Genomic DNA, 23,625 nt, shown 5'->3' with positions numbered 1-23,625 from the left:
GAATTACATTCTCTTGCGGCGTTAACTTGGCTTTCCTCCATAATCTTCAGCTATTGACATGACTGGCGTGTCCCGGTAGTTAAACTGCAGGGTATCTGTCTTCTAACGCCGGATCAATTTTCACCCAGTCCATATTGATATTTATGATGTAATAAGGCGAGAGAAGGTACCGTTCATAAACATCGCTGCAGACACCTTGCGTTCTGTGCACCAGAACAAAAAATACGTTTTCATTAATGACTTTATAAATTACTGGTAGCTTAGTCATAGACCATCAGTGTAAGTATAAAAGACGGATTAAACATGTATTGAGAGAGGAATGTTTTTTATGGACACTAGTGAGTCATCTGTTTCCTCAATTGTACTACTGTTTAACCACCACAAATTTTCTTTTTAGTAAACGACCTTCATGTTCGGACGAACTACTTAAAAAATAAAGAAAAAAAAATGCATAAATCATCTATTTATTGTTCGTTTAAAATTATAGAGTATGTTAATTCTCAGACAATTGTTCCTTAGAGCTACTCTGACATCGCAAGTGGTTCGCTGATGTTTTCAGAAACGCTGCTAGACTAAAGAATAATAACTGGACATTACGAATCTAATTATAATTCCCGGTCATGCGCAAACGTGATGTTGTATGTGTTGGTGAGGGTGGGCTTTGAAAGAGGGCGCGGGAAGCGAAAGTTGTCAAGAGGAAAGAGGGTGCAGAAAGGGGAAGGGGGCATGGCGGGGAAGGGGTGCTGTAAGGGATTCATCAAAGTAATAAAGGAGAATGCTGCTGTGTTGGTAAAATGGGATGAGATGCACGGACTAGGCATCGGGGGAAACAGAGAGAGAGAGAGAGAGAGTGAGAGGGCTGGAGGAGAATACAGCTGTGGGAGTGGGGATAAACAGTTCAACGTTGATCTCGTAGATGGCTCTGGCGGAGACATGAAGTGTCCGCCTCCCGCATAGTTTGTTGCAGGAGAAACGCGTGGAGACTTTCCGCTCAGTGCGGTTCAGGTAGAGGATAGTAGGTGACGTATTAAGCCGCGTGTCATGATGTTTACATCCTGCTCTTGGCTACGATTAGCTCAGTCTATTGAATGATTATCTTCACCGCAAGTGAACATCTCTGTTCTCGTCTGAAGATTATTGACATTGATCTCAAAATGAAGGAGTCGTAGAAGAAGATGTTTAATACCTGTAAGTATGTCTCCCGAGGTGTAAGAAGAGACTTGGATGTTATAATTACATGCTAGCTGCGTAATAGACTACGGAAAGTGTGACGTAAAAGTACCCATTTCGCAATACTTAGCGGTAAAATAAGGATGGTGTGAATTGTTTATATTTGCGAGCGTGAACATTATATTAGAGGCAAACCAGAAATAACAACCGTTAAGTTAATTCTAAATACACGTGTGACTGAATGTGAAATACGCTTTACAGAATGACTTGTTTTTTAACCGTCTTTGGACATTGATTTTAATCTTTCCTGTAAGTTGTGGTGTACTAATACGAGTTGCTGTTTGTCATTTTCATTATGAACTGGACTGTTGCTTTGGTTTTGCGTTAGTAACAGAAACTTAACCTAAAAATATACGTAACTTCCTCAGTTTTCGGTAGGAGTGAATGAAGTTGGTGCTGAAGGAAACGAAATTGTAATACGTCCAAGTGGTTACGTAACTGTGACTCATAAACATTAATAACTGTGTGTTAAGTGCAACAAGATATGTGAAGACTGAATACATCTGTAACATAACCCAGCGCTTGAGAGAAGAATTTAAGTAGTTAAAAGACTACCTAGTGTATAGAATGCATGAAAAGGAAGAATTGCTCCCCCAGAGACTGTACTTAACATGAAGAAAAAAGTGTAAAAAGACATTGACATGTTATTAGTACCGACTGTAAGAACGTGAATGTCTTGAGTCGGTCTTGTTACAGTGTGATTACAGAGAGTTAACTGTTCCAAAACATTTATACAAAGACTGCGAGTTCTGAACTTTTAAGGTTATGTGTTAATTCACATAAAACAAGAGGGAGAGATAAAACGTGCTTTGTGTGCTGTTTGATATTAGAAAAGTTTTATTGTCTCTGTGACTGGTTACTCTTTTTTCACCGTATTTAGTTCATCTAATTAACTTTTCTACGTGGGTACGGGGGTAGAGAGAGACAGACAGAAAGAAAAGGGAGGAAGACGGAGGAGATATATCTTGCTCTACAGGGACGAAGCGTCGCTACCACCACGTCGGGTAAGTGTGGGAAATTCAAACGTATCCATACCAATTTTGTTTTTTGCATCCGTAGATTTAATTAATTTGTATAAGGGCAGCCTTGTAGTATCCCATTAGCCGATTGTGCCCACGATATTCGTAAGGCGTCGCTAAAAGGAATCGATTGGAACAAGCGACTTAATTGACTAATTTTTTTAGTAACCTGGTAAAAAGGTAAAGTTGTCCCTGTGCTTAACTAATTAAGCATTACGCCAAGAAGACGTATGGGGCAGTGGATGGTGAGCTTCACACCCCGGCCGCTTTACCCACGGCGAAAGAGCCCCCGGTACCCATTGGATGGGAGGTTGGATGGACCCCGGAGCCGGTGTGGACGACATGGAGATTTGAAAATTCTTGACCCCACCGGCATTCGAACCTCGATCCCTTAGTCGTCCAGCCCGTAACGAGTCGCTATGCCGACAGCGCTGTCCCTGTTCTTAGGAACGTGAGGTATGAATAAGTAAGTAATTAAGGTTACCTCTTCAGAAAACCTTGCATATTTTCCCAATGAGGTGTATGTTGTCTGAAGATTTGATCTAATTAAGAACTTCCTGCATTTGATCCAGAATAGAAAATGTGACCCAGTCAGGGCGTACCTGGTAATATATTTGACAGTTATATTTTAGGCTGCATAAGTTGGTATCAACTTCGCCGAAAAGCGGCGGTCGCTCGATCGGTATAGTTCGCTTGCGGACTAAAACTACGGAGTTTATTTTATTCATAAAGTAACAGCAAATTCTGAAGTTATGTCCCGTAATTGTTACACTGTCTCCACACTGTTACATAGTTTGTGTCTGTCCAATATATTCTCCTAAAATATATGTTAACTTATGAAATCACAGTGATTACTGCGTGTATCATATGATGTAAAATGAAATAGTTCTGGATTTTGACCACACAGTATAATTATATGTTTCGTAGCGTTCTCAGGTGACCAGCAGCTATATCCCTAAACAGCGACGTCTTGATATCCCCATGCACTTAAAAGTCTCTGACTCACGGAGCTGAGCCCTTCTTGAGAAGCTGCTATTCTGCAGCCACTCAAGAACTTCCCAGAATTTTATTGAAAGCAAAGGTTCATTACCGTGTTCACAAGAGCCATCCACTGCTCCATATTCTGAGCCACATCAATCCAATCCCATCCTGTCTCTCTAAGATCCATTTTAATATTGTGCACCCACCTACGTCTTGGTCTTCCAAGTGGTTCTCTCCTTCTGGCTTTCCTACCAATATCCTTTATGCATTTCTCTTCTCCCCCATTCGTGCTGCATGCCCCGCCCACTTCATCCTCCTTGACTTCATCGTTCTAATTATACTTGGCGAAGAGTACAAGTTATGAAGGCATACACTTAAAAATAAATTTTGAAATTTGAAATCCTTCGCGCATCTTCTTTCCTTGTCAGTTTCAAAACATAATCAGTACCGTTGTGACAAGTGTAGACTCCATTTGGTGCTACAGCGAGGGTGTGTTATCGGTAGTTGTTGACTTAGACAGTTGCGTCGTGATTCGGAAGTTATTTCATTCTACGTACTTCCGGCATTCCTACGCCAAGGGACCAGATCCGCTCTCTAAAAAGGGCAGGCTGATACCTCCATTTCGTGATGCCTGTTGCCATACACCTGTGAGGCTATGTGGTGACCACAACCCAGAAGACCAGATCCTAAATTTAGGTCATATGACTAGGCAACGGAAACTGCAATCCGGACACTCCCAGCCGATCGCAGTCCGTTACAGAACTCAATTTCCTGAGACTCCAAGCGAACTCCGGGAGGTGGGGTTCCAGAACGTGTTATTCAGTCGCTCCTCTGTAAAAACACATGTTAAGCTGAATGTGGATTACGGTAAATACAAGAAACTATATACGTATATTGTTTGTCTAAAACATCTTGAAGTTTACGTTATACCTTGACACGCAACCTTACGAAAGGAGGGTCCTGCGGTCCTGCTACTTATCTTGTGCTGACGATAGATTATAGTAAAGTATGTGATGTAAAATGCCGGTCACAGTGACCGCGCGGTCTAAGGCATGAACCGTCTTCTCCCGCTCTAACGCTTGGATCGTGGGTTGGAATCCCAGTCGAGGCATGAATGTCTTTGCGCGTTTATTCTGTGTTTCTGTTGTTCTGTATGTAGGTAGCGGCCTTGTGACGTGCTGATAACCCGTCCAAGGAGTAAAAAGCGGCGAACGTCCAAAAGGCTGAAGAGCAATAGAGGAGGGAAGAGCGAAGGATGTAAAGCAAAATTGTCCCTTTTCTCAATCAATTAAGCACAATGTCATTAAGACACATGAAGGACTGGAGGTGTAGCTCCACCATCCTCAACCTCGGCACTAGGTGGGGGTCAGTGTTTACCATCATGCCCCGACCGATTTACTCTCGGGGAAAGAGAAGGGTCGGTGGGCCTCAGAGTAATTTTATAATGACGTCACTCTCCGATAACGACATAGCCTGAAAGATGTTTTAGACACAGTACAGTTTCAGTGCAGAGCACAAAATCCGTTTTTGCTCTCAAGCGACTCCGGTGTTCCTTCTGTCCATTAAAATAAAAATTAAATGGTGTGTATAGGCCTCTATAATGAACTTGAAATTCAATTTACAGCCTCAGTTTCCCTCCCAAGGGCAGTTTCATTTAAAGAATGACAGTAACATTGAAAACATTTGCAGAATGCCTCCCTGCCCCCAAACCAGTTCTAACACTGAATGAGACAAGAGACACACGTGACAGGATTTCCAAAAGAATTTTCAGCTTCCTTCACGTGCCAGAGACAACGTTTAGCCCATTTGGCCTCGACTTTGAAACCCATCACTGTGTGCTCATGTCCCGTAGATTTATGGAAATTATTTGAAAACCCATTTAATATCCATATTGTGAGATTTTATAGTAGTTAGTGATACCTGTATACTCTCCTGTTTTCTAGTGAAAATCGCTTAATCGCATAGAAGGTAAATGTGCTGTATGTATTAATAATTTTTAGTCTTATCTGCCCAACACTTAGCCTATGTCTCAGGCGGCGTGGTTTTTATACACTCGCCATCCACATATGTATTAATTTACGACATGCGCATAAGGGTGCAAAGTATAACATTACATATGCTCTCTTTACACATGTCATTACGGAACCCTTGGTCACATTTCGTAGCCGCTGCAGAAAGTTGTCGTAATTTAACTGCGAAATCTGTATATGACAGTAACATCAAATAAATGTAGGATTTGAGGTTCTCACACCGGTGGTCATGAAGAGTACTAGCTTCTGGGATATAACGCCGTGTAGTCCGTTGAAAGTCAACCGACGTTTCGGTGGAGCATATCGCCACCATCTTCAGGGTCGAAGAGTAAGCCGAACAAGAAACCAGCGTGAAATGAGGTGAAAAGCAGAGTGTATTCTTCGACCCTATGTTCTTCCGAAACGTCGGTTGACTTTCAACTGACTACGCGGCGTTATAGAAGATAATGCTCATCAAATTAAATGAAAATTGAGGTATGAGAAATGCATTGAAGACTCTATTTTACATTTTTAAGGGACCTGAAATATACGTAAAACTGAGGAGCGTGTAAAATTAAGGGAATGCAAATGATGCAGTGTAAAGAAGAGCGTGGGTTGTGGTGCACCGTAACTTGAGACTACACGTTTCGGCCTAACTGCTCATCTTCAGAGCTACAGGTTGCTATGGTTACGGATTCTGCTCCTCATTGTAATGCGTTTTTTTTTTGTTATGTGGGTTAACCATCTGTTTTATTTAGGTGCACCTCAGGAACACCAAAATAAAACAGTTGGTTAATCCACATAACCTAGAATCCCAGGCAACCACATCAGAAAAGCATAACAATATTACATTGAGCAGCGGGTCTCCCAGCCTTTTGTCTTCTCATCTGCTGTCCAAAAACATAAAAATTCGAATATACAAAACTATAATTTTGCCTGTGGTTCTGTATGGGTGTGAAACTTGGTCTCTGACATTAAGGGAGGAACATAGATTGAGGGTATTTGAGAACAGGGCGTTGAGGAGAATATTTGGACCGAAGAGGGATGAAGTGACAGGAGGTTGGAGAAAACTGCACAATGAGGAGCTTCATAACTTGTGCTCTTCTCCAAGTATAATTAGAATGATCAAGTCAAGGAGGATGAGTTTGGCAAGGTATGTAGCACGAATGTGGAGAAGAGGGATGCATACAGGATATTGATGGGAGAGCCAGAAAGAAAGAGACCACTGGGAAGACCAAGGCGTAGGTGGGTGGACAATATTAAAATGGGATGGTATGGATTGGATTGATATGGCTGAGGATAGGGACCAGTGGAGGGCTCTTGTGAACACGGTAATGAACCTTCGGGTTCCATAAAATGCTGGGAAGTTCTTGAGTAGCTGCAGATTTGGCTTCTCAATAAGGGCTCAGCTCCATAAGTAACTAAACGGGTCTCCCATCACAACAGCCTGTACAACTGATGATGGCCGGTTAGGCCGAAACATGAAGTGTCAAGGAAGAAAAACGAGAGTGAATGGTAACCGATGTTGCACATAGACGGCATAAAAGCAAAACGCGAAGACAGATCTGTGTAGTGTAACAGGATGCAACAATATAACATTAAAGTACACGTGTCTGAACACAGTAACAATTGAAATGTAACATGTTATTGTTAACCATTCAGACAAATTCTGTTTTCTTGTAATCTCTCAGTCCGTATAACTCTCACGTGAGGTTCGAAACTTTCATATGAAAACGTGCGCCCATTTTATTGGGACAGCAAACCTTGGACGTTAACGGAACAGAGACGAGCCATATCGTTGTAAACACTACATGAGGTAAATGTCTGTTGTCATATTTTGAAAAGGGAAGCGCTGTAATCGGTAAAAACCTAAGGATGTATCAAATTCATCTTGTAGTCACTGTATTAATAGTAGTTTAATTTAATTTTAATAATAATATTTGCTGTTGATTAGTAGCGTCGCTGAGTATGTTGTATAATGTAAAAAAGTAAAAGTAAAGCTATCCCTGTACCAGGCCGTGAAGGCCCATAGGGTTGTGAGACGTCGAGGCTCCCACAGTATCTAGACAATCGGCTCAAAGTTGGCGGTAAGGTTGTCAGCCTTACGCGCCGGCCACGCTTTACTCCCCAAGAAGATTACTGGTACTCATTTCTGTTAGAGGCTGAGTCAACCCCAGGGCCATAGTGCGGCTGGAAGGATTAGGTCAATTGAAAAAAAAATCAATGACATCGGAGTTTGCACCCGCGACCTTCCGGCTTGTAGCATAACCCCTCAACCAAATACGCTATATACACGTTTTAATGAGAAACTTGAAAATTAAATATAATGTAAGTTGAATATTGTTAACATTTGTTGGAAATTCGTTGAAGTAAAAAGGCCACTGCTGCTTAGTCAGGTACAAAGTTAATTATCAAAATAATGTAATTAGCATATGTTTGTCGCCAGAAATAAATTGGTTTTCTAAGACTTTTGGCTTCGCGTCGCAGCTGGAAAACCACTGAAGTGGCAGGTGTTACAATCTTGGGACGCCAGATCATGTGTAGAATTTTTTATCTATTCATCCCGTGATAGCGACTTAATATCCAATAATATTAAAGCAAGTAATTGATTGGTCAGTTTAATAATTAAGGAACGCCTCAAGTTTAAATTTAAACCAATCAGAGGTGAACATGTGTGAATCTTCAAGGCGTTAGAATACTTGGATTCCAAAAACCAGCCTGTTTCAAGCTCTTTGAAGAGACGGACGTAAACACTTCGTCTCCGTAAAGCAATTGGGTTTTAGTCTTCAAAGTAAACGGGCGTGAATTGTCTTAAGACTACAGAGTGTAAAAATGCAAACGCTACTCAATTCAACAGAATCCCGGAGGATCAACAAGTGTGGACGGCGCCACAAGCGTCGCTGCAGCGGAACTACAATAAATTGATGTCCTCATTCGTGCTCGGGGGTGTGACGATTATAGTAGAGATTTGGAAAAGAGCAATTTTGAGTTAATGAAGAATTCATTAAATTTTGGGCATTCTCGCTGTAACCAAATGAAACAAGCCTAGAATGGGGCAAAGTATAATTTCCGAGAGCACAAAACCGATTTTTCAATGTAGTTCTAATTTTTGTTATTTTTTCGTGTTCCTTATGAACAGACCACATTTTGCGGAGTCTGCAAAGAATGGGAGGTAAATAAGCTGTTCATAGACTTCAGGAAAGCCTTTTTTTTATTGCTAGTGGGTTGGGACTAAGCCCCTTGTACTGCGGCCACTTCTGGCCTGTTGTACCAGCCCCAAATGATAGGTGAGGGTGATTGTGGAGCAATTGGTGGAGTGAAGATTGGCAAGGGAAACCGAAGTACTCGGAGAAAATCTGCCCCAGCGCCACTTTGTCCACCACAAATCCCACTTTACCAGACCCGGGATCGAAACCGAGCCGCCGCGGTGGAAAGCCAGCTACTAACCGCTTGAGCTATGGCCCGGCCTTCAGGAGAGCCCATGATCCAGTTAAGACGGAAGTACTGTAGAATACTCTCATACATTTCCGGGTACCTGTGGAACTAGTTAGGTTAATTAAAATGTGTTACAAGAAACGTATAGTAAAGTCCATATGGATAAACATTTGTCTTATAAGTTTTCTGTTCAAAATGGGCTAAATCAAGGAGATGCTTTATCGCCACAGCATATAGGATATTGGTCGGAAAGGCAGGAGGAAAGAGACCACTAGGAAGACCTAGACATAGGTCCAAGAATTGTATTAAATTGGTGCTTAGAGAGATAGGATGGGGAGCTGTGGACTGGATTGATCTGGCTCAGGATAGGGACCAGTGGTGGGCTCTTGTGAACACGGTAATGAACATTCGGGTTCCATAAAATGCTGGGAAGTTCTTGAATAGCTGCACAATTGGCGGCTTATCAAGAAGGGCTCAGCTCCATGGAGTTAGTTACTATTTGCGTATATATTAAATATGAATATTATTTTCATTTAGGATGTGATACTGTATAATGGAGGAGCTGGTTGCACAGTGCAGGAGACTCCTTAAAAAATGTGTTGCATTTCAGCCCTGTGCGGCTGAAACATGTAGCATAGCACAAAAGCTGAATGTACATGTATTTTAACAATTTTAATGACATTTTAAACCCTTCACAAATATTTAGTGAATTAATGTTTGTTAAATTAATATTGTCGCATTATAGACGGAAAACAAGACTATACATCTTCCGAACTGTTTGTACCTATCTACCTAACTACACGGCGTCAGTAATCTTCAGTGACACTGCTATGTGAACCTCCAATGTAGGAATATTAAATGATTTTATTGCTCGGTCTTGATTATTCTTACTTCAAAATGTGCCTAATATGAAGACATATGCCACTTTCGTACACAAGAGGAAGTTCCGTCGAAAGTATGAATATTAAGGCTTCCATAATGTTGCCAAATGGCTTCATAAAGAGGTTACTTTGTAGTCAGTTCCACTTGTAGTAATGAGATGGTAAGGACAAATTTTGAAGCGATGTCCTTACATTATCATTTGCATAATTACGACACAATTATAGTATTCGTATATGAATATGTATTTACGTTCGGCTGTTTATAAAACATGTCTGAAAACTAATTTACTGATGTAGCATGAAGAAGAATGTTATGTAAAAGTAAAGCTCTCCCTGTAACATGCCGGCCCATAGGGTTATGAGACGTCGAGGCTCCCACATTTTTTAGACAGTCGGCTCAGAGATGGCGGTAAGGTTGTCATCCTTAAGCTCCGGCCCCTCTACCTCCTGGAAGATTTCCCGGTAGTCATTTCTGTTAGAGGCTGAGTCGACTCCAGGGCCGTAGTGCGGCTGTCAGGATTAGGTAAATTGAAAACATCCACCTCATCGGGACTCGAACCCGCCACATTCCGGCATGTAGCACAGTGCCTCAACCAACTACACTACCGCGTGCCCCAAAGAGAGATGTTAACTTTATCATATCTTACAGTTATTGGTAAATTAATTAAAAAATCTGATGCTCATTTTGAAATTAATTGTTGAGTTTCATATAACGTTACAAGTCGACATTAAGTTTTCTCGAAACAGGCATCACAGCGTATAATTGTTGGAACTCCATAGGCGTGGCTTTTGTTAGGCACTCAGTAAGCCGGAGTTCCCAAACCCGTTCTCCGCGAACATTTTCTGTGTTGTCCAGGGAGCTTTCTATTGAGTGCGGCTCTTTCTCATCACCTCAGCTGCAGGTGATGCACGCTCTTGATACAGTTACATTGTACCATAAGGGAGACTTTTGTGTACAATTTCTATCATGCTGTGATAGCTAAGTCGGTATAGCGTCGGGCTCGATTCCCGTTAAGGGCAAATTATTTTTTTACAACGTTCAGACCGGCTCTGAGGCCCACCCAGCCTTATGTCAAATTTGTATCTGGGACTGTTTCCGCAGAGGTAAAGAGGCCCGGCTTTGAAGCTCACTACTCACCCCTTATCTAGTGCCGAGGTCAACAGTGGTGGAGCTGTGCCTCCAGTTCCCCACATTTATCCATGGCGTGGTGTTGAATTAATTAAGCATAGGAATGAGTAAAAGGTAAAGTTGTCTCTGTGCTTAACTAGTTAAGCACTACACCATGAAGGCGTATGGGGGAGCTGATGTATAGATCCAGATTTTCCTGACCTCGGCAAGAGCTGGAGGTGAGTCTCAGCCTGTAATAGAAATGAGTACTAGGATTCTTCCTCGGGGGATAGTGCAGCCGGCGCGTAAGACTGACATCACCGCCATCTGCGAGCTGACTGTCTAGAGAAAATGTTGGAGCCTCGACGTCTCACAACCCTGTTGGCCTTCACGGCCTGTAAAGGGGGATTATAATGCATAATGTGAAGGTAATAATAAGAATTAAGTCCATCTACTGGTGTGTTTGGCAACAGCTGAGGGACAAACATGTTAATACAGAAGAAACGATAAAACAAAAATATAGACAAAGAGAAATACCAGAGAACATAATAACTGAGAACTACATAACACAGAACATTAGGTTTATGAACAAATATTATTAACAATTTAGGTTGATGATTATGAATGTGATTGAGAGAAACGGCTCCGATTGCAGATATGTCGAGATCTTTACCTAACGCGTTGGCAGCTTTGGCGGACCGAGCAGGACAGTGTTTATTGGAGAGACAAACACTAAACTTTAAGAAGTCCCTAACATTGCGTGTAGGAACACGAAAACTCTGTTTTCCAAAATGGAAGTGCAGGATTTATGGCTGCGATAGACCCGAAAAATGCACCAAGGTGATGTCTGTATTTACGTAAAAAGTGTAGACTTAATTTTTCTAAGGGCCGCGCCATAGCTCAAGCGCTTAGTCGCTGGCTTCCCACCGCGGCGGCCAGGGTTCGATCCCAGGTCTGGTCAAGTCAGATTTGTGATGGACAAAGTGGCGCTGGGGTAGGTTTTCTCCGAGTACTTCGGTTTCCCCTGCCAATCTTCGTTCCACCAATTGCTCCACAATCACCCTCACCTATCATCTGGGGCTGGTACAATAGGCCAGAAGTGGTCGCAGTACAATAGACTTAGTCCCACCCCACTAGCAATAACAAAAATAGTACTGCTGGTGCGTGTAACGCCAGCATGACAAAGCTGATACTCGTATCTCAGAACCTTCGTCTTCCTGGAGTATTACATAACACGCGTTTCAGAAGGATTAAGTCTCATGGAGTTCGCAGCGCACCAGTAACTCACGGAGTTAATGTCGAATTGGAGTAAGAGGCAATGATATGGAGAGTTAATGATGCGGAACATTTTGAGATCATCAGCAGAGATTAAAAAAATTAGAATGTTTAATAGGTAGGGCAATAATCAATATTTTGAAAACAAAAGGCCTCAGGACAGAGCTTTGTGGCACACCGGAAGTTACTTGAAACGGAAGGAGAGAGTAGCAGAAACGCGAACCCGAGATTGACCCTCGGTTAGGTAACTGCGAAACGGGCCCAACTACTAAAACATATCATAAAATTTCCTTCTTCTCGTAATTGCCTCTGATGCTCAATTGTACTCCTTGGCATTTTTATCAAATATTTTTTTAAAATTCTGTGACAGAAATGCGTAAGAAGTGGTACCTTCCATCATCGTCGCCGACAGGGGCTAGAAAGGGGGATGGAAGTGATTCATCTACCCCTCCTTACATTTTTGGAAAAGTTCAAAATTGAAAAAGAAGGAAATACACCAAATATTTTAGCATTAGGCCCGTTGCTAAGTAATGACTCAGTAAACAACGCCCGCTGCTAGGCAGCAGACTCCTAACATGCAACAATTAAACAGCAACAAAGGAACCGGGATAGTGTAGTCGGTATAGCGACTGGCTACGGTCTAGACGACCGAGGGGTCGGAATTCGAGTCCCAATACCGGAAAGAATTTTCTCTTCAAGTCGTCCCAAACCGGCTCTGGGGTCCACCCAACCTCCTATCCAGTGATACCGGGGGCTCTTTCCCCGAGGGATAGGCTGCTAAGGCGTGAAGCTGACCAATCAGTTCCAACTAGTGCCGAGGTCAAGAAAGTGTGGATCTATACACCCACTCCCCTATACGCCTTCATGGTGTAGTGCTTAATTAGTTAAGCATAGGGACAACTTTTGCTTCTTTATGTTTATCATCAGTTAGCTGCTGGCTCTTGAACCCTCGTAGAGAAATGACGTGCAAGATTCGATTTGTGACTGTTTCAATTGAAGAAGGGTAGGGGGCTCTGGTATGTGGCCAGTGCGTGCCTAGTAATTCATGTAATCATATGTAACAACGGAAGACAAACAGTGCTCCACCCCTGGCTTGCACAGGGAATTCTGCAGCAGTTCCAGTCATAACAAGTATCAGACGGGTGGAATTTTCCCGAGTCCTGCCTACATATTAGGATATACAGGATGATTCAGAATAAATGCACAAACTCCACGACTCCATGCCAGTATTGAAATGGTAAAAGGTAACGGCCCATAAAGGCCCATAAGGTTGTGAGACGTCGAGACTCCCACATTTTCTCTAGACAATCGGCTCACAGATGGCGGTGAGGTTAGTCTCTCTTTGCGTGGTGCTTAATTAAGCACAGGGCAACTCTGGCTTACTAATATTGGCATGGACTTTTGGACTCAGTACCGTACCTTCTGTGCGCCGACGGAATTTGTTTTTTTAATCGGTCTGTAAATTGGCAAATTCCATGGATCTGAGATGATCTTGAGAACCTAGTAACTGCCCAGCGACTGAAGAAATTCCCGGCATTTTATGGAACCCGAAGATCTTCGTCACCGTGTCCACAAGGGCCCGCCACTCTTCCCTCTCCTGAGCCAGATTATTCCAGTCTATAACCCACCTCCAATCCTTTCTCAAAGCTCCATTTTGTTATTATTAGTACTAGAAATCCAAGTTTTCCTACTGGTCTCTTTCCTTTAGGGTTTCAAGACATTATGTTCAAATTTTTAGACAAAGAAAGAGATCATGACTAAATGTTATTCTAGACAAATTTGAACCGTGACACAAATAAAGCTTACTGCCTATCATTTCGCGATTTGTTCCGAAACATGTCTATAATGTTATATGTTAGACACTCGTAACATGTGCATAGACCTGGAACACATTGTTATCACGTTGCAATTACAACTGCACCTACTTATTTTGTACGAAGCAGACCGTCAGTATATTAATCCTACCTCCAAACTTTTCGGTATTTTTTTTTCATTGCTAGTGGGGTGGGACTAAGTCCCTTGTACTGCGGCAACTTCTGGCCTATTGTACCAGCCCCAGATGATAGGTGGGGGTGATTGTGGCGCAATTGGTGGCATGAAGATTGACAGGGGAAACCGAAGTACTCGGAGAAAACCTGACCCAGCCCCACTTTGTCCACCACAAATCCCACTTGACCAGACCCGGGATCAAACCCGAGCCGCCGCAGTGGGAAGGCAGTGACTAACCGCTTCAGCTTTGGCGCGGCCCTAAATTTCTTGGTAAGACACTATACGTCTTCTTCGAATGAAGCCAGCAAGCAGATGTATAAATGGTACGTTCCCACGATATACTTGGTCAGTTTGGAACACACGGGTGTTTCTTCAAGGTCTACTACATTTCTTATAAATTGTTTGTATTAACGAAGGTCGCGGTTCAGTGATTAACATTCCCAGGCTCAACTGTAGGGCCGGCTGAGGGCTCCCACAGTCTCAGCTTTCGGCTTCGATGTTGGCTATTCGAACCGAAGGTTCTTACAGTCTTCTCGTTGGCTACATGGCAGTGCTTTCAGTTCCGAGACTATGCTGAGTGTGCCAGGAGGAAAGTTCAGTATTCTGGGAGGTCACAGTATCGGTCACTCTAAGCAAAAAGTGTATATGTACATGTGTCCTGTTTCGAACGGTTTCCGAGATAGAGTTATTTCAATGTACAGTTCAAAAACTGTTGATAAGAAAGAGATATTACTTACTGTTTCTAATACCGGTATTTGTTGTTCAGGTGACAAAGTTGGTACAGTTTACCTAATATAATACATTTTCGAAAATTCCACCGTCAGCATAAATGCACTTTGCACCTCGTGTGAGGACATGGCGTGTTGCTCCTCTGTATTGTACAGTGAAATAGCTCTATCTCGGAAACCGTTCGGAACAGGACACATCTACGTAGAAACAATATTATATTTAAGCATCCTGCTGCACTCTACGCGATAAATGACACAAACTCCGTCCCAAGTGCAAACAATATATTATATGTCTTTGATCTTACTCTCCTTACACTACATGTTTCGGCCTCAAACGGCCATCATAAGGTGTATAGATCTACGTTGCTGTTACACTGCACTTCGTTTAAAATTTAACATTTAAAAACACACTGTTCTTTTCCTTGTTATTATCAACATCTGCTTCGTTGACATTTGTCTGGTTTATAGATTATTTTTCACACGTTAATTTTGATTCCTGTAGTAGCACTATAAAATCTTTAGTTCTAATTTTAAAATTCTTTAGAAATTTTCTCAAAAATTTAACGTAGATCTATACACCTGATGATGGCCGTTTGAGGCCAAAACATGTAGTTTAAGGAGAGTAAGATCAAAGACATATAATATATTGTTTGCACTCGGGACGGAGTTCGTATCATTTATCTACATAGAAACGTTTTTGTTTAGAATGACGGATACTGTGACCTCACAGAATATTGACCTTTTCTCCTGGCACACCCTGTATAACGACAGGTGAGTGGCGAACTGGAAACGATTTGGAGGGAAAATGTGAAGGCCTAGTCGAGGTACTGTCCCGGAAATTTCCTGGAGAGACTAAAAAATTTCACGAAAAACCTCAGGGCCGCTGGTGGCTAGTCCCTATTCGAACCGAGAACTTCTCGAATACAAAACCAGATCAGTATCTGTAGACTAAGGGTTCCAAAACGCTTATGAATTAGGGAACAATTACTTCATGAATTATTCGAATATTAGAGGAAATATTTTAAGAAGTGTAACCTTCGGGTTCCATAAAATGCTGGGAAATTCGTGAGTAGCTGCAGAATTGGCAGCTTCTCCAGAAGGGCTCTGCTCCTTGCGTGAGTAAGAGTGAATTGACGGTGATGCTTTAGTGATCAGTTACACTTTCTTGACTTCTAAAATGAAAATGGTATAAATGTATACATCACATGTGTATTTGTGCGTAAATAAAAGACCTTGACCTCGACAGGGTAGGGAGGCCACTTGAAATTGTTTCGCGGACCATGTGTTTGGACCGACCTATTCGATTTTATGACTTGGCTCAGTGTCTCTTGGTGCGAAGGGGGGTGGGGGGTAGGGATGGCAAGGTGGCAGGGGGACCAGGTCACGGAGAACATGTGGAGTGGGCATAAATTGCTTGGGATTTGAAATTTCCACTGCTATGAAGATTCGTGTTTTCTTCTGGATTATGACGCTCTGTAGTTTCTGAGTGGTTATCCGCGTTCAGGTTATAAAATGAGCACGCTTCTACGTAGTGACTGCGTCATAAACACTGATCAATCCACATTGAAAGTAGGAACAGAAACAACACAGAAACAAACATCCACACGACAAGAAGTGCACAGTACACTCTAAAGAGAAAAAACTCAAGTCACAACGTCATGTTCAGGAAGATAATAAGAAAAATATACGTAGTATAAGAACTGATTAATAATGATAATATAAATAGCACCAGAAACATATAAACACAGCAGCGAACCCCGGATGGTAAATACTACCTTATGCTTTTTACCTTATACTACTTTTTAAAATGTATTTTTTTATGATTTTAGTGATAATTACATGTTATCATAATGATTAACACTAATATGGTACATATTAGGATATTTCAATAACCTCGCACGTGTTTAATGAAACTGCCTGAGGACGGTCCTGAATATGGCCCGAAACATGTAGCAGTTATTAAATAAAACCAATGTAGACAATTAGACTGGTTTATCTTTTATTTGTGCTGACGGCCAGAATACCACAAATCATGACACATAACAGGATGCAAACAGTAAAGATTCTGCCTTAAGATAAATGTGGTTTTAATAAGCTCTGTTAACAAGGGCCTGCTTGTTTTAAGTAAATAGGACCTTGTTAAGAGAGCTTAGTAAGAGCATATTTGTCTTCAGCAACTTTACGAAGTCCACTTACGGAACATTTTCAATGACGGTAATAGCGATAAAAAATAGCAGGCTAATAATAATTCAGTTCTTGATGTATTGGCATGCTGAACTCAGCAGCCGGGAGTTAATGACAGAGTGAGCAACAAACTAAACAAACATGGAAAGAGACAAGGAAGCGAACAAATAAACAAAAACAAGATGACTCACTCATGGAACTGAGTCCTTCTGGAGGAGCCGCCAATCGTGCAGCTACTCAAGAACTTCCCAGCATTTTATGGAACCCAAAGTTTCATTATCGTGTTCACAAGAGCCATCAACTGGTCCCCGTCCTGAGCCACATCAAGCCAATCCATCCCATCCCATTCTGTCTCTCTAAGATCCATTTTATTATTTTCCACCCACCTACGTTTTGGTCTTCCTAGTGGCCTCTTTCCTTTTGACTTTGCCATAGAAATCCTATATGCATTCCTATTTCTTCCCATTCCTGCTACATGCCCTTCCCATTTCATCGTCGTTTTCTTGATCATTCTAATTATACTTGTCGGTATAAAGCTGATCGTGCCGTAATAAGAAATGAGATCTTCCGCTGAATTCTCAGCGGGGTTTATCATAGTGTCCTTACAGTAAACAACGCAAGTTTGTCGCTGTACTTAATTAAGCACAATTCTTTGGGGCAATGGTCGTATAGTTCATCCATTTTTAATCTCCACACTACGTGGAGGGGAGTGATCATCTTCTGGCTTCGGCCACCCTAACCCCAGCTAAAGAACCCAGAGCCATTAAATAATAATCATAAAAATATTAATCTTTCACGCATGCGTAATGACTAATAAGAGACCTAATTGTGATTATTGTTATTTTTGGTATTGTTGTTGGAGTAAATTCCCAAAATGAGCATGGACTGATATAACGTGTTCAGTTGAGAGATGTAATTACTTTTGTTCTGATATGAGATTAATGATAACTGCAAGCATGTTCAAGGTGTGTAGTTCTACTAATTACATGCAAAATATAATGAAGGTTTGGGCATTAATGATGAATTAATTTCTGCCATTGCGTGCTCTAACGTCGCTACCTTAAATGTTGGCCAGTCGAAATAAGTTAAAATAAAAGAGAAACAATTCAATTTATATAAATTACATAACATTAGTGTATTAATCTTTTTTATTTACGGTGCATCATGCTCTATTATATACCAGGATGATTAAGCGAACTCACAATCTCATGTTGGACGAAATGGTCCCAGGCAATTTAGTGTAGAAATTACAGCAATTATTCGTTTTATGGCACAGTACTGTTGTTACGAAATTATGATGGTCTCGGAATCTACAGTAGTTCGGGACCCAGCTTTTCATGGCGAAACATATTGTAACGTATCGATTCATCTTTTACAAGCATGTTGAAACCCTAAATACAACAATGCAAACATGTTCGATGTGTTAAAAATTACTTGTCTTCTGGGATAACACACCCTGAAGACCGAAGCCTTAAGTTCATAAGAAAAATTGATATCTTATTCCCAACCTACACGGTGTCATATCTCAGAAGTCAGCAATCTCCATATTCACTGCCTAGGAACCTGTTCTCCATATTCACTGCCTAGGAACCTCATCTCCATATTCACTGCCTAGGAACCTGTTCTCCATATTCACTGCCTAGGAACCTGTTCTCCATATTCACTGCCTAGGAACCTCATCTCCATATTCACTGCCTAGGAACCTGTTCTCCATATTCACTGCCTAGGAACCTGTTCTCCATATTCACTGCCTAGGAACCTCATCTCCATATTCACTGCCTAGGAACCTGTTCTCCATATTCACTGCCTAGGAACCTGTTCTCCATATTCACTGCCTAGGAACCTCATCTCCATATTCACTGCCTAGGAACCTGTTCTCCATATTCACTGCCTAGGAACCTGTTCTCCATATTCACTGCCTAGGAACCTCATCTCCATATTCACTGCCTAGGAACCTGTTCTCCATATTCACTGCCTAGGAACCTGTTCTCCATATTCACTGCCTAGGAACCTCATCTCCATATTCACTGCCTAGGAACCTGTTCTCCATATTCACTGCCTAGGAACCTGTTCTCCATATTCACTGCCTAGGAACCTAATCTCCATATTCACCGGCTGGGAACCTGAAATTAGAATCTCGAAGTGCGTTCCTTGAGCAAAAAAGTTTTCGCAGTACTCAGTGAAGCACCAGGCTATGGCAACATATTTTTAACATCGACACTAGATGTAGGTGATTGGTCAGTTTCACGCCCCGATTGATTTACCCCCGAGGAAAGAGCCCTCAATACCCATTGGACAGGAGGCTGGCTGGGTTCCAGAGACTGTCTAGACTAATGTTTCCAAACTTTTTTATATATCAAGCCCCCCCCCCCTTTTTTTTAGAAAGTTGCTGAAGTACCGCAAATTCCTAAAAGTTTCAAACACAGTTTTCATGTGCAGGTAGCGTGAGCTGTTCCGAACAGACGAATGTACATTTTAACTTCCTTCTATTCATAGAATTTTTTTGCACTGATAATAGTATACAAAAATATTTAAGCGTAAAAATTAAAACAAAATTCAGACTTCTCAGTCGCCTTCACGTATTCTCAGACGTCTTTCGCATTCCCTAAGGCTACGTATACCACCGGTTGAGAAATACGTTAAGGAAAATAGAAAATCTCTTGCCGCCCCCGGGAATAGAACCCAGATTCATCGGTGAAGCCCATCGCCTAGTCACCATACTGTCTGAGCTTCTTGCTGATACTTCGGCCTCCGTATACTCCCCATTACAAACATACCATCCAGTAAAGGTAAAGGTAGAATTGTCCCTGTGCTTAATTAATGAAGCACCACGCCACGATGACGTATGCAAATACATTATGCAGGTTTCAAGAAGCTGGATAAGGCGTTTGTCATGAAACTGATCACAGCTGACGACAGAGGAACTATTGTTTGCAGACCCACCTACTGGTGAAGGAAAAGTAAAGGTATACCTGTAACAGGCCGTGAAGGCCCATAGGGCTGTGAGGCGGTGAGGGGTCCCACATTATGTAGATCAGCCCTGTCCAACGCGGCGCCCGCGAGCGCGACGGCGCCCATGGTATATTTTTCTGGCGCCCTCCGTAACCATATATAATTGAGCCGATTTTTAATATTAATTCAAATTGTAAGACAAGAGACATTTTTGAACGTCTGAGTACTGTTAAATATTTTCGAAAAAATTTATTATTATTATTGTTATTATTATAATTAGTAGTAGTAGTAGTAGAAGTACTACTACTAGTAGTACTAGTAGTAGTAGTAGTAGTACTGGTAGTAGTAGTAGTAGTAGTAGTAGTAGTAGTAGTAGTGTGGTGGCGCCCGCACCTCCATAGGCATCAGTGAATTGTGCCCGAGTACATAAGAACGTTGGGCAGCACTGATCTAGGCAATCGGCTCAAAGATGGCGGCCGCGCTTTACTCCCCAGAAAAGTATTTAATTAATCCCACCTACTGCCAGAATTAATACTGCCTGCAGCATGCGCATGCGCCGGTCTATCGGCGCATTCAGTACACAGTTTCAACCCACAGACAAAGAACATTTCACTTCGATCTTCACGGCCGAAGAATTAGCCAATCAAGAAACCAGCAGAGGTACTTCATATTGGTTTCTTGCCTGGCTTATTCTTCAAACCTGAAGATGGAGGCGACGTGACCCCACGAAACGTCTATTGATCTTTACGGGCTACACGGAATTATATCTCAGAAGATATAAGAATTCATAACCACCGCTGAGAGAACCTTAAGCCATACGATCATAACATTATCACTTGTCATTAAGTACTTCCCTCCCCCCAAGAAGTTTTATTCATGGGACGAAGCCTCAGATCCACAACATTTACACCAGTATACACGGCGTCACTTCCCAAAAGATAGTAGTACTCTTCATAGTCACTGCTGTCAGAACCTCATTATCTCACACTCAGCTTAGTATTATCTATTATTACTATTAAAGATTTATTTCTCGACTCTTGATGAATGATTAATTAGTAAACACGTGGAAGGAAGAGGGTCGTGGCCTAATTTGAGGTACTGTTCCCATCTTAGAGGGACTGAGGATAATCACGTGTAGCCTGTTTCCAGACCGATATTTGAACCCAGAATCTCCGGGATAAAAAGCAAGAGATCTGATCAGTCCGCAACGACGTTCCTCAGAGTTCAGGCGGCGGTAGAGTTTTTAACGTGTTGTTCCATTCTCTATTATCATTATAATCACTGGCGGAGTACTCTAGAAGCTCTTACACCTACAGACTAGGCTACCCTCTTGCCTTTCCTTCCCCCGCATCCGAACTCTCCTCAACTCCATTAGCGAAGCTTAGGTATCCCGCAGTTGTCATTCAGTATATTGTGTTGTACAGCATCCTGGCGAGAAATATAGTTGCCATACCAACAGGAAGTCTTGGTGACAGAAGAGCATGTGCCAGACTTCTTCATCGCCTCTTTGCATAAAATGTAGGGTTCATTATCGTGTCAGTATTTTAATTTCATTTCATATTAGGCCAGGGAACCTGTATTACTCCAATTGATATGTCCATCTTTTCCTTGGTCTTCGCAGCTCTCTTCCACCAAGCGGTTTGTATTTCGTTACTGCAGAAGGCACCCAGTATACCGCGATTTTGATCATATCCGCAAATACAATTACGTATTTTATGTGTTATATATATGTAACGTGTAGGGTGGTGCGCGTGAGGAAAACAACGGGTTCTAGTTCCGATGGTTGGATTTATTAGCACTTCGGTTACACACACGCTCTCTTAATTACTATCAATAAAACGCTAGCGCTGATTTACACACTTTCCAGTCCACCGTTGCACACACTAGGATTCTCCGTCTTCACTAGTCGTCTCCTTGCGACGGATCTGAACACAGAAACTATCAATTCAGATCACTATGAAGTCTTCTTGTTATTTCGTCTTCAGTCACTCTGTACTCCTCTGTCTTAATCTGTACTCTATTAATCTTCACAAATCACTAAGGACACTCTCCACTCTCGTTCATGTACTCTCAACTGCTGAACACTCCTGGACACTCTTTAGCTTCAAGCGGACTCAAGTTATATAGCCGCGGCACGGACGACGCAGAAAACATAGTTGTATTGTTGCGTAGCGCCGACGACCAGAAAGAATCGCGTGATAGCCATCTCGCCAGTCCACTGGCGCCGCTGACTGTTGCCTGGCAATGCGTTGACATGTCATATTTTAGTTAAAAGTGTAAGACTCATTCATTCTTTATTTTTATGAAGTACGACCTATGCAGTTTCATTTATGGATATGCTCTCCATAAATTACTGGCATTTAATCAGACTCGTTAAAGTTGTTTCCTAGATAATCGCCGTTTTGTAATTATGGTGCCCCTGGCTGAAGGACATCTACTTTTATATCGGAAATTATGAAGGATATAGTTTAGGAGTAAAACCCATCAAACCAGGCACTAGCGGGGCGCCCTTACATACATATAGACGTCATACCAAAAATAACTTTTTTTTTTCGTAAATCATTTGGACTCAGAACACGCAGTTACCTCTCAAAATCTCGAAATCAGTATCTCTCAACATCACAATAGTTACTTATATGGAAGCTAAGATGAACAAGAAAAAGAGATAGTGATGTTTAGGAAGGAGAAAGAGTAAGGCATTGAAGATAAAGATTGATGATTATGACAGTCACTATAGCGACGGGCCACGGGCTGGACGGCCGGGGTTCGAGTCTCATCTCGGATAAGTGATTTTTCTCCATTGCACAACATTAGGATCAGCTCTGGGGCTTACTCAGCCCTCTTTCCAATGGGTACCATGGACTCTTTCCCAGGCGGTAAAGCGGCCGAGGCGTAAAGCTGACCACTCACTTCCGGCTAATGCCGAAGTCAAGAACTGTGGAGCTGTAACTGCACTCCTCAATACGTCTTCATCGCTTGATGCTTAATTAAGTACGTGTTTAACTCTCCCTTTACCATGATGATGATGATGATGATGATGATTATGATGGTAATAATAATAATAATAATAATAATAATCTGTATGTGGCTGTACAGTCCTTTTGTTGCACCTTGGCAGCTTTTTCAGTTTCTTAATCCTATACAGTTGGTAGAACTCCTTGGACGGGGGATCACCCCCATAGTAAGGCCGGTACCTACACAGAACAGCACAGAATAAACGTACACAGACACCCATGCCTGGAGTGGAATTCGAACCCATTATCCCAGCGTTAGACCGCGCTACCAATGCGATCGACAATAATAATAATAATAGGTAGGAGAGGAACAGAAATGAAGAAGGTGGAAAATCGACGACTTTTTCGTACTTGTGCTGTACGAAATTTCCATTGGACCACGTACCCCTGTTACAGTGTATTGATTGTGTTAATTGGCAAGTTGTCGTAATGCCAGTAAGAACTGCCCTCGGCTCGTACGTGGAATCGATTCTTTGGGAGTGACGCGTCGCCGGGTTTGCCAAGGTTTCGATGGTGAGGCGGAATTCCCATTACGTAGTGTAACGAGACTGTGGCGTGAATCATGTTCCTACAGTATCTGCGCACGTTGAAATTAATAATAAAGATGAAGAATTAAACTGCGATTGAAGTCTCTTCGTTTAACGGTGAATCATGTTTTGAACATTGACTGTTTATTCAGTCATATTAGTTGAAATTGATTGAATTAACGGCATGGCAAAGAAATTGAAATGCGATTTAAGTCTCTGCACTTAGCGGCAAATCATCCGTTTTTTCAGTCATGTTAGTTACAACAAATTGAATTAACGACAATGGCAAAGAA

The 23,625-nt window shown here is 41.9% G+C and overlaps 1 protein-coding gene across 3 annotated transcripts in view; it reads left to right on the top strand.

Annotated features, from left to right (window-relative positions):
- The first annotated feature begins 974 nt into the window (after positions 1-974).
- Positions 975-23,625, top strand: part of LOC111873481 (POU domain, class 6, transcription factor 1) — a 268,269-nt gene continuing 245,618 nt past the window's right edge. For 2 of the 3 annotated variants that reach the window (XM_023868234.2, XM_023868232.2), the window contains exon 1: positions 975-2,234. The gene's annotated coding sequence lies outside the window, so the exon portion shown is untranslated. The remainder of the gene's footprint in view (positions 2,235-23,625) is intronic. The other variant, XM_023868233.2, reaches the window with a different exon arrangement.

Source organism: Cryptotermes secundus, unplaced genomic scaffold (genome assembly GCF_002891405.2).
Source record: "Cryptotermes secundus unplaced genomic scaffold, Csec_1.0 scaffold380, whole genome shotgun sequence".
NCBI classification, from domain to species: Eukaryota; Metazoa; Arthropoda; class Insecta; order Blattodea; family Kalotermitidae; genus Cryptotermes; species Cryptotermes secundus.
The sequence above is the reverse complement of the archived record's forward strand: the minus strand, read 5'-3'. Positions and strand labels throughout refer to the sequence as shown.